Source organism: Capricornis sumatraensis, chromosome 10, assembly GCF_032405125.1.
Source record: "Capricornis sumatraensis isolate serow.1 chromosome 10, serow.2, whole genome shotgun sequence".
Taxonomy (NCBI): Eukaryota; Metazoa; Chordata; class Mammalia; order Artiodactyla; family Bovidae; genus Capricornis; species Capricornis sumatraensis.
The window spans coordinates 30,052,223-30,065,042 of record NC_091078.1 but is presented as its reverse complement, the minus strand read 5'-3'; positions in this window follow the sequence as shown (position 1 = coordinate 30,065,042).

Sequence of the window (12,820 nt, the reverse complement as noted above, 5' to 3'; positions counted from 1 at the left end):
GAAGGCAGGATAATGAACCCACCTCCTTAGGGGAGGAGCATCAAAGAATTTGTATCTATCTTTAATCTGCCAGAGACATTTACACTGATGGTTGACTTCCCTATCCTTAAAATTTTGAGAGCAGATAGTTACACTTCTCATTTCAATGGACCATTAATCTATCCTTTTGGGATATATCATATATACACACACACATGATATTGTTATTAAGAAGAGAGGCAAGATTCCTGGTATTCTCAAGGAACAAAAAGTCTGGCTACCTAATTTAGCTAATACAAGCAATAGTCCTCACCAGTGTTATCTGAACACCTGCCATGTTGCAACTTGCAAGTCATTTTTCAAATATTGACAATTGTGAACAGCTGAATTTCTAAATAATGAATTAGAGCAGATCCAAGCTTTTTTCTATAATGGCATCACTCTGTCTCCCATCCATTCCCAACTGCATTCTTCGGGTGAGGTTTAAGGGGTGGAGTTGCTGTAGCTCTTCTACTGAGAACTGCTCATAACCCTGGCACATGATGGGAAAATTCCACACCCCAGCCATCACCCATCCTGCATGGCTTAGAAGAAAAAAAAAGATTAAGAACTTTCAGCTTAGAGCATGTTGTTAATGAAGCCAGTATTAGCTAGCTAGATAAAATCTCGGTAAAATCCAATTATGAAGCAATTTTGAATTTTATTTTGCTCAGTAGTGACAAAGAAAAATCTTCTAGTCATGTCCTCCCTTGTCTCTTCTGCCTTTCTCTTTCTTTCTCCCAGCCCTCTCCCCACAGAGCTCACAAATAGGGGCTAACGAAACTTAGTAAAATGTACCAACTACCAATCACACTGGAAAAAATAGCTCAAAAGTCATACATTGCTAAGATTGGGCCAGAAAACTGTTTGCTGACACTGAAAACAGCAGATATTTATAGTTTCAAAAGCACAATGTCTCATTCCACAACTATTTCTAATTACTAAGTATATACTGTTATAAAATAAAATTTGCCCTTATCACCTCCTTGAGACAATGACTTAGCTCCACCTTCCGTGGACCTTGTGAGCTGCCTGTCATTTACAGGTGGTTTTCATATATCCAGAGAGAATGCATTCCCTTGGGCCCTGGAGCAGTCAGAGCTGCTCTGTTTCTATATTTGGTATCAATCCCACAGTGCAGGATTCGGCGGCACTGGGTCTGTTGTTGCTGGGCTGAACTTTGCACAGAAACCAACTAACTTCTTAATGGTCCTCACAAAATCATTAAAAATTCATCTGTGACACTGTGCCTCTCAGCTACGACAGTAAATATCAAATCCTAGAACCAAGAGGACATGAATTCCTGCCACAACACTGATCAGAAATGGTCAGTCTAGTGAGCAAAACGAGAGTATCTAGAATCAACTTACAAAGAAATAAAAATTTTTAAATCTTTATCACTCATTAGAGATACTATTAACAACTAAAATGCTGCAAGCGGAAAAGCCTAGAAAGCAGCATAATTTAAGAAAAAGTACAGGTGGAGAGTTCTGGGGCTTGAAATATGCCTCCTTTCTACCACAAACACACTCAATCATGTGTGTGGGGTGAGTGGCTAAACTTTCCTGAACCTCATTGTCCTCAATTAGGAAGCAGCTAGATTTGACAGCCCTTAATGACTTGGGCAGATTTAGAATTTTGTGGTTCTTGGGAAATGTATCACATGACATCTCTTATATGTAGAATATAAAAAGAAAAGATACAAATGAACTTACTGACAAAACAGGAAGAAACTCACAGACTTAGAAAACGAACTAATGGTTGCCCAGGGGGAAGGATGGGAGAAAGGAATATTTAGGGAGTTGAGATGGACAAGAACACACTGCTACATTGAAAATAGATAACCAACCAGGACCTACTGTATAGCACAATGAATGCTGCTCAATGTTCTGGGGCAGCCTGGATGGGAGGGGAGCTTGAGGGAGAATGGAAATATGCATACGCATGGCTGAGTCCCTCTCCCTGTTCACCTGAAACGAGCACAACATTGCTAATCAGCTATACTCCAGTACAAAATAAAAAGGTTTTAAAAGATAGTTGCGTGGCTTGTTTTTGGAAGGGAGAGGGGAAAAGGAAGAAAAGGGAACCGGAGAGGAGGCAGTGAGGGAGGGAGAGGAACTAAGGGAGTGAGGGACAGAGGCAAAGAGGGAGGGTTAGGGCGAGGGAGAAAGGAAAGAAAGAAGGAAAGGGGGAGAGGGACAAAGAGAGAGGGGGAGGGCGAAGGGACGCCGGAAAGGTCCATCGTGATGACCGGAAGTCTGGGAGTGGATGTGGGGGAAGGAAAGCATTTGGAGGCTACTGAGGTTGATTCCAGCTCGTGCTTCCTCCAGCCCAGCTTTTCTCATGACATACTCTGCATATAAGTTAAATAAGCAGGGTGACAATATACAGCCTTGACGTACTCCTTTTCCTGTTTGGAACCAGTCTGTTGTTCCGTGTCCAGTTCTAACTGTTGCTTCCTGACCTGCATATAGGTTTCTCAAGAGGCAGGTCAGGTGGTCTGGTATTCCCATCTCTTTCAGAATTTTTCACAGTTTATTGTGATCCACACAGTCAAAGGCTTTGGCATAGTCAATAAAGCAGAAATAGATGTTTTTTCTGGAACTGTCTTGCTTTTTCGAGGATCCAGCGGATGTTGGCAATTTGATCTGGTTCCTCTGCCTTTTCAAAAACCAGGTTGAACATCTAGAAGTTCACCATTTGCGTATTGCTGAAGCCTGGCTTGGAGAATTTTAAGCATTACTTTACTAGCGTGGAAGAAGCACAAGCTGGAATCAAGATCGCTGGGAGAAATATCAATAACCTCAGATATGCAGATGACACCACCCTTATGGCAGAAAGTGAAGAGGAACTAAAAAGCCTCTTGATGAAAGTGAAAGTGGAGAGTGAAAAAGTTGGCTTAAAGCTCAACATTCAGAAAACGAAGATCATGGCATCTGGTCCCATCACTTCACGGCAAATAGATGGGGGAACAGTGGAAACAGTGTCAGATTTTATCTTTCTGGGCTCCAAAATCACTGCAGATGGTGACTGCAGCCATGAAATTAAAGGACATTTACTCCTTGGAAGAAAAGTTATGACCAACCTAGATAGCATATTAAAAAGCAGAGACATTACTTTGCCAACTAAGGTCTGTCTCGTCAAGGCAATGGTTTTTCCAGTGTTCATGTATGGATGTGAGAGTTGGACTGTGAAGAAAGCTGAGCACCAAAGAATTGATGCTTTTGAACTGTGGTGTTGGAGAAGACTCTCGAGAGTCCCTTGGACTACAAAGAGATCCAACCGGTCCATTCTGAAGGAGATCAGCCCTGGGATTTCTTTGGAGGGAATGATGCTAAAGCTGAAACTCCAGTACTTTGGCCACCTCATGTGAAGAGTTGACTCATTGGAAAAGACTCTGATGCTGGGAGGGATTGGGGGCAGGAGGAGAAGGGGACGACCGAGGATGAGATGGCTGGATGGCATCACGGACTCGATGGACGTGAGTCTGAGTGAACTCTGGGAGTTGGTGATGGACAGGGAGGCCTGGTGTGCTGTGATTCATGGGGTCGCAAAGAGTTGGACATGACTGAGTGACTGAACTGAACTGAACTGAACTGAGGTCATGGAGAAGGCTCAGAAGGAGAAAAGTGGGGGTCATGAGAAGTACGAAAGGAAGTGAGGAAAGAAATGGCAGGCAAAGTATGTATGGATATTAAGAGGCAATGGGGATATCTGGGTTTCCAATCAGGCCCTGAAATTCTCCTACCTATCTGCCTTCTATGCTCTTTCACACACTAACAATCCCCTTACCGGTGTATGTACCTTCTTCCTACCATCGTAAGAAATAACTTACCTGTGTATAGCACAAAGAACTATTTCCTATCATTAGCCATAATGGAAATGAATATGAGAAAGACTGTGTGTGTGTGTGTGTGTGTGTGTGTGTGTGTAATGTATTTTGCTGTTATTGGTGTAGTCACTAAGTCATGTCTTTGCGACCCCATGGACTCTAGTCTGCCAGGCTCCTGTCCATGGGATTTTCCAGGAAAGAATACTGGAGTGGGTTGCCATCTGCTTTTCCAGGGGATCTTTCCAACCCAGGAGTTGAACCCACATTTTGCTTGGCAAGTGGATTCTTTACCTCTGAGTCACCTGGGAAGCTGTCTGTGTGTATATGTGTGTGTGTGTATGTGTAAAACTGAGTCATTTTGCTATACAGTAGAAATTATCACAGGGCTTCCCTGGTGGCTCAGCGGGTAAAGCGTCTACCTGCAGTACGGGAGACTGGGGTTCTACCCTGGCTTGGGAAGATCCCCTGGAGAAGGAAATGGCAACCTACTCCAGTATTCTTTCTTGGAGAATCCCCATGGGAAGAGGAACCTGGTAGGCTACAGTCCATGGGTCGCAAAGAGTTGGACACGACTGAGTGACTTCACTTTACTTCAGAAATTATCACAACACTTAAATCAACTATACTCCAATATACTTTAAAAAAATTTTTTAAAAAAGAAATAATGCAGTGGAAAAGGTTTCACCTCACATTCTCCAGGCTCTGGAGAGAGCACCAGCACGGACACAGAGCATGGTCACGAGAGCAGTGGGATGGTCTGGTGTTTGACTTGTACCATTCTGAAGTGGGTAGAGATGCTCTGCTGTGCTCTGTGTTGTCAAGAATGGGGTAGGGAACTTCACATTCACACTCCTAAAACTGAGGGAGACTATATCATGGGGCACAGAGGGCTCCATTTTCCACCCTACGTATCACACTGTCTTCAGCCCTCATCACTCACTCAGCAGCTCCTTTCCTTGGTTGGCCTCCAGCCCAGCTAGGGTTTAATTCAAGGATTTAAATTCCTTTTTTAACTTTTCCAACATACGCAAAAGTAGAGAGATCAGTAGAACAAATACCATATGTTTTTGTTATATATTTGGCTTCACCAATTATCAGCATTCAGCCATTCTTCTTTTATCAAATGCTGGCTGCCCACAAAATATCATCAAAATGACCTTTTGATAAGACAAAGCTGAGTTTATTCTTACCTGATAAGGGAGAATAGCACCTTCCCAGAGTCTCACTACTCTCTTTAAAGGAAGGATGCCAAACTTGGGATATTTAGTAGATTGTGGAGTCTAGTTTAAGGGGGATCATTCAGTGGGAGAGGGGGCATGATTAGGATTAAGTAAGGATCATGATGTAATCATTTACGATCTGTGGATACAGTAAGGTAAGGATTTTGAGGCAGAGTTCAAAAAAAGTCCTAGGGCATAACCACTGGCTTGTTGCTGTCTGTTAAAAAGTTAAATAGCTTAATGTTCATTTAAATGGGCTTTATGAGAGGTTCCTATAACAACCAGTAAATTTATTAGTTTCTTTTATCTTCCTAGGCAACAGTACCATGGAAGAGTGAAATCAAATTGATGAAGGCAGTGGAATAAGAAAGTTATACTGGCTAAGCAGCCCAATGGTGCATGTGTGTACTCAGTCACATCTGACTCTTTAAAACCCCATGGACTCCAGTCTGCCAGGCTCCTCTGTCCATGGAATTTTTCCAGCCTAGGATACTAGAGTGGGTTGCCATTTCCTCCTTCAAGGGATCTTCCCGACCCAGGTATCAAACCTGTGACTCCTGTGTCTCCTGCACTGGCAAGTGGATTCTTCACCCCTGAGCCACCTGGGAAACCCCAGCAGAACAGTAAAGTCATGTTAATGTCTACTGGAAGTTCTGTGGGGGTGTGTCTTTTGAGTTCCCACTGTCATCTACTGGCCACTCACTTTTATTTTTATGTGCTTTAGTATTTTTAATTGTTGCTTTCTTTTAAGTTACCAAATGGTATCCAGCTCATAGAAACAGTCTGTGACTGCTAACAACCAAAACCCTCATATACATGCAATTTAAAATTTATTTCAATTATTCTGTTCATGGCTTTATTAGGAAAGCCAAGGAAATAACTCCCGTGCTAGGAATTCACTGTCACACTCAGGAATAAAAACTGTCATGGACTATTCCAAATCTCAGAGAGCGCTAAACAGAAATCATTGCCTTATTTGGCCAACAGCCAGTCTAAGTCATACTAACAGGAGCCCTGAGAACCAGCAAGTAAAATTTCAATGTGGGCTTTGTGGGGAGTGTGTAGGTAAGGTCAGCTCCTTTTTATTAAATTAAACCATTCTTCTAAAGGAAAATACTGTGTAAAGAAAGTAAGGAAAATATAACTCTGAATATTTATTTCTTTGGGTTTCTGGTAAAAATATGAGTGCATTCAGGCTACAAACATTAATTGAGTATATTTTAAATGTGGGGCAAATAAATAACAATGTCATTTGCAGAAACATCGAGGAACCTAGAGATTATTATCGCAGTAAGTGAAGTCACATAGAGAAAGAGAAATACCATGTGATATCACTTATATGTGGTCTAATTAAAGAAAAGGTAGGAATGAACTTATTTGCAAAACAGAAGTAGACTTACAGACATCGAAAACAAACTTATGGTTCAGTTCAGTTCAGTCGCTCAGTCGTGTCCAACTCTTTGCGACCCCGTGAATCGCAGCACACCAGGCCTCCCTGTCCATCACCATCTCCCAGAGTTCACTCAGACTCACGTCCATCGAGTCGGTGATGCCATCCAGCCATCTCATCCTGGGTTGTCCCCTTCTCCTCCTGCCCCCAATCCTTCCCAGCATCAGGGTCTTTTCCAATGAGTCAACTCTTCTCATGAAGTGGCCAAAAGTTACCATATGGGAAATGTGGTGAGGAGGGATGAATCAGGAACTTGGGCTGAACACATACACACTACTATCTTATCATAAGATACATAACCAACAAGGACGTACTGTGTAGCACAGGGAACTCTACCCAATATTCTGTGATAACCTATATGAGAAAAAAATCTGAAAAAGAATAGATATCTGTATAATTCAATCACTTTGCTATATTGCTGAAACTAACACAACACTGTAAATCAACTATACTCCAATAAAATTAAAATACTAAAAACTAAAATAAGTGTGGGGCAAGGAGGGGCTGCATAGAAGGGAGAAGCCACTGCTCGGTTTTTGAGAAAAGCCTACCTTGGTGAAAAAAATCACCACTTGACTTCAGGGACAAATCTGGGTGGGAGTGGCAAAGAAATTACTCAACGTCTAACCTGTTAATGCTTTTAAGCTTCAAATTCTACTATAAAGAATCTTGCAAGATCTTAAGGATGGGAAGAAACAAAGCACATGTAGTGACCTGTATCTCGAAGCTATTGTTTTAGCTGCAGTTTCTGCCCTTGAGGAGCCTAGTAAAGGCCAAAAGGAGGAGGGAAGGCCTGCAGGTTGTGTTGGAACCAGTCATCTGGAGCCGTGCCGTCATGTTTGGCTGTGTTCTGTGCATCGGTGAACAGGATCCTGTTTTGATTACAGCCATGCTTCAGGAGTATGAACAGCCAGCATCACCCTCAGGTTTGGGCAAGAAGGGGCTCTGTTTTGGGCCCACGCTTTTCAGGACTGCTAGTACCCATACTGTGACTCCTGGGTCCTTTGGGACCTGACCTCGGCACTAAGGAAGTGTGACCATCAGTTAAATGTTCACATCTGTCTCTAACCCTGCTTCGGCCTCAGGGCAACATTGCTCCATATCTCTGGCTTTATATTCTTGAAAAGAAGAGCAACTGTGTCCTAATGCCCCAACAGTTTGCAGATTTTTCCACAGACACTCACAGAGAACTGGGAGGATATGAATGACAGGAAAGCTTGAGTAAGAGAAAAGACAAATTAGCTAACCTGTCAATCCCTCCTCTCAGAATACACTAGACTTCTGCATAATGAAGTATTTCCCAGGAGTGCTGAGCACCCATTCCACGTCTCTTCTTTCCTACTTATAGTTCTAGAGACAAAAATTCGTGAACTGTTGGCAGCTGTGAAACACTTTACAGAGTGAAACAATTCAAATGACTTAAATAAGTATCAGGCTGAACCATATAAAATTTTCCCTTTTTGGGTAGATTAACCTGAATGGTTCAAATGAATACACACACCAGACACACACACACCTCATTATATCTAAAGACATAGGTGCATGAAGCATGACAGCAATCCTTTAGAGTATGATATAGATCTAAAATTGCTTTAAAATAGGGTAAAAATTAAGGAATAAGTGTAACAGATTTATGTAATGAAATTATTTTATAATATTTTCTGTGATCACATTTTATCACATGCAATCCCATTACAATGTTTAAACATGATATGTAAATTCATGGTCTGTGTATGATATTTAAAGTTCATGATTATTTCTAAGTCAAAATACTGTTTTAAACAGTTTTTTTGACAATTTCACTTGCTGTTGCTTTAGGAAAATAAAGTTTCCCTGAAATAGTTAATAAAAAACTGTATGAAGTGAAAGTCACTCAGTCTTGTCTAAATCTTTGTGATTCTGTGGACTATACAGTCTATGGAATTCTTCAGGCCAGAATACTGAAGTAGGTAGCTGTTTCCTTCTCCAGGGGATCTTCCCAACCCAGGGACTGAACCCAGGTCTCCCATGCTGCAGGCAGATTCTTTACCAGCTGAGCCACCAGGAAAGCCCAAGAAAACTGGGGTGGGTAGCCTATCCCTTCTCCAGTGGATCTTCGAACTCAGGAATTGAACCAGGGTCTCCTGCATTGCAGGCAGATTCTTCCCCAGCTGAGCAACCAGGAAAGCCCAAACACTGTATAGAACTAAAAAAATGTATAGGACCAAAATAGCTCATGAAGATGGCATGGTTGAGAAGAGACCATAAATTATTTGAAAATTTTGCATAAGTATTTGTTTTACTGAAATAAAATTTAAAAATTTATGGGATAAATATAAAGCAATTCATAAATTATATAGATCCATATTTTATCACTCCTCAAATTATCATTAGCTTACTCAAAGAACATCCATAGATGCACAAAAATCTAAAAAAAAATCAGTCATCTTTGGCAGGTGACAGATTTAATTCTATTAAACCTATAGCTTAAAAGATAGCCATGATTTATTATCACAAAGATATATTTGCCACAGTAGGACAGAATGGATTTTACTTAAGAGTCTGCTAAACTTGCTTCGTTACTTTTAAATATCTGTATTCTTACTCCAGGTCCCTCAGATGTTCAGAGCAGCCCTGTTTCCAGCAATATCTTTATGAATCAATCACAGTTAGTCATTGGCACCTATGATGTGCTGACTAGATTAGAAAGAAAGATGTTTTAAGGTGATCAGGCTATAGAAGAGACTCCTGCAAGACTCTTAACTCAAAAGCCCAGAGAGGCCAAGCAGCCATCCAAAGCCAGTGAAGGAGGTGCGAAGCAGGTGGGAAGGAGTCACGTTGGTGATGTTGATCGTGGTGAACAGGACAGACTTTATGTTCTGTCTATAAGAGGCCCCTACCCCCCACCTGCAGCCTACTCTTGCATTGTTCCCATGAGGGAATGTGGGGCAAAGACTGCCAGCACTTGTGCTTTTTTAAATAGTTAGGAATATGGATTTCTTTTTTTTTAGGTCATATCTGAATGGTATAGTGGTTTTCCCTACTTTCCTCAATTTAAGCTTGAATTTTGCAATAAGGAGTTCATGATCTGAGCTGCTGGTCTTTGTTTTACCTGACTGTATAGAGCTTCTCCATCTTCACTTCAGGTATGACCTAAATCAACTCCTTTACGATTATACAGTGGAAGAGACAAACATATTCAAGGGATTAGATCTAATAGAGGCAAAAAGGCAAATTAGTTGTCTGAGGAGGCCTTACGAATAGTTGAGAAATGAAGAAAAGTGAAAGCAAAGGAGAAAAGGAAAGATATATCCATCTGAATGTAGAGATCAAAAGAATAGCAAGGAGAGATGAGAAAGCCTTCCGAAGTGAACAATGCAAAGAAATAAAGGAAAACATTAGAATGGGAAAGACGAAAGATCTCTTCAAGAAAATGAGAAATACCAAGGGAATCTTTCATGCAAAGATGGACACAATAAAGGACAGAAATGGACTCAACAGAAGCAGAAGATATTAAGAAGAGGTGGCAAGAATACACAGAGCTATACAAAAAGATCTTCATGACCCAGATAACCACGATGGTGTGATCACTCACCTAGATCAGACATCCTAGAATGTGAAGCCAAGTGGGCCTTAGGAAGCATCACTACAAACAAAGCTAGTGGAATGATGGAATTCCAGCTGAGCTATTTCAAATCCTAAAAGATGATGCTGTGAAAGTACTGCACTCAGTATACCAGCAAATTTTGAAAAGTCAGTAGTAGCCACAGGACTGAAAAAGGTCAGTTTTCATTCCAGTCCCAAAGAAAGGCAATGCCAAAGAATGTTCAAACTACTGCACAATTGCACTCATCTCATACGCTTGCAAAGTAATGCTCAAAATCCTCCAAGCTAGGCTTCAACAGTACCTGAACCAAGAACTTTCAGATGTTCAAGCTGGATTTAGAAAAGGCAGAGGAACCAGAGATTAAATTGCCAACATCTGCTGGGTCATAGAGAAGGCAACAAAATTCCAGAAAAACATCTACTTCTGCTTTATTGACTATGCCAAAGCTTTTGACTTAACTGTGTGGATCAAAACAAACTGTCGAAAATTCTTAAAGAGATAGGAATAACAGACCACCTTACCTACCTCCTGAGAAACCTGTATGCAGGTCAAGAAGCAACAGTTAGAACTGGACATGGAACAATAGACTGGTTCAAAATTGGGAAAGGAATATGTCAAGGCTGCATATTGTCACCTGGCTTATTTAACTTATACGTAGTGTGCATCATGCAAAATGCTGGGCTGGATGAAGCACAAGCTGGAATCAAGATTTCAGGGAGAAATATCAATAACCTCAGATATGCATATGACACTACCCATATGGCAGAAAGCAAAGAGGAACTAAAACACCTCTTGATGAAAGTGAAAGAGTAGAGTGTAAAAGCTGGCTTAAAACTCAACATTCAAAAAACTAAGATCATAGCATCTCCCATCACTTCATGGCAAATAGTGAAAAATGGAAACAGTGACAGACTTTATTTTTGGGGGCTCCCAAATCACTGCAGATGGTGACTGTATAAAAGATGCTTGCTCCTTTAAAGCAAAGCTATGACCAACCTAGACAGCATATTAAAAAGTAGAGATATTACTTTGCCATCTAGTCAAAGCTATGGTTTTTCCAGTAGTGATGTATGGATGTGAGAGTTGGGCCATAAAGAAAGCTGAGTGCTGAAGGACTGATGTTTTTGAACTGTGGTGTTGGAGAAGACTCTTAAAAGTCCCTTGGGCTGCAAGGAAATCAAACCAAGTCAATCCTAAAGTAAATCAGTCCTGAATATTCACTGGAAGGACTGATGCTCAAGCTGCAGTGCTTTGGCCACCTGACAGGAAGAACTGACTCACTGGAAAAGATCCTGAGGCTGGGAAAAACTGAAGGCAGGAGAAGGGGACGACAGAGGGTGAGGTGGTTGGATGGCATCACCGACTAGATGGACATGAGTTTGAGCTAGCTCTGAGAATCAGTGATGGACAGGGAAGCCTGGTGAGCTGCAGTCCATGGGGTTGCAGAGTAGGACACAACTGAGCGACTGAACTCAACTGATGATTTTTTTTTATGTATATAAAGTCTCTCGATTGGAAATATTTGTTTTTAAAAAACTATGTAGATGAAACAAAATGCTTCTATGGATTGGATAACGCATAAAATCCCCATTAGCAATCTTTACTTTAGATACAAGTTAGAGGTACAACAGGAACTCACGCTTGCTTTGTGTTCTTCTGCCATTTCTCATTTATTCTCCTCTTGGCTAATTCTGTTTTCTCCTTCTCTTCTCCCCTGCTTCTCTCCACCTTCTCCCTGCCCCTTCCTGCGCCAGTTTGGCTTTCTCTGTTCTTCTGTTTCCACTGTGAAATATGACTGCCACACACACTTTCACTTCAGTTACAATTAGATAATAACTAGCCAAGGAGAGAAAAGTCTCTCTCAAGTACCACTGATCAATAGGAAGGGCAGTATCTAGAGAGTGTGGTTTGAACATCAAGGGCATCCCCCACAGGATGATGGCAAATTGGTCAAAGAATAAACTGTCTTGAGAAAGTATATTTGGATTTTTAAAAATCAAAAGAAATGTTTTCACCCAAATGACCAAATATTTGCTTTTTCTCAAGTTTACTATATTATATGCAAAGTTACCGAACCTGCCAATCTCCCATACTCCCACACTGCTGCTAAGTCATTCAGTCGTGTCCAACTCTGTGCGACCCCATAGATGGCAGCCCATCAGGCTCCCCCATCCCTGGGATTCTCCAGGCAAGAACACTGGAGTCGGTTGCCATTTCCTTCTCCAATGCATGAAAGTGAAAAGTGAAAGTGAAGTCACTGAGTCGTGTCCAACTCTCAGCAACCCCATGGACTGCAGCCTACCAGGCTCCTCCGTCCATGGGATTTTCCAGGCAAGAGTGCTGGAGTGGGGTGCCATTGCCTTCTCTGATACTCCCACACTAGAACAACATAAACCAACTTGGGGTACTAATAATAATGCTTATTATTACTCCTGCATGCACACAACCTATGGTGTAATCTAGTTATAATTGTTACATATACTCAACCTGATGATCATGGTCTAAGAAGATGTATTCCCTTTTATAGCTGGCAGTATATTTAGGGCTAGATTCTGTGTGCTAACACATCTACTCCCACACAAAGGCAACAGGAAACAACAGGCCAAAGAAGAGAAGGGTGCTAGGAAAATGATCACAAAGAACCACAAAGAGAATTGGTAAGCTAGATGCCACAGTTTTACAGTGTAGCCACAAAAGATGGAACGGGATAAGAA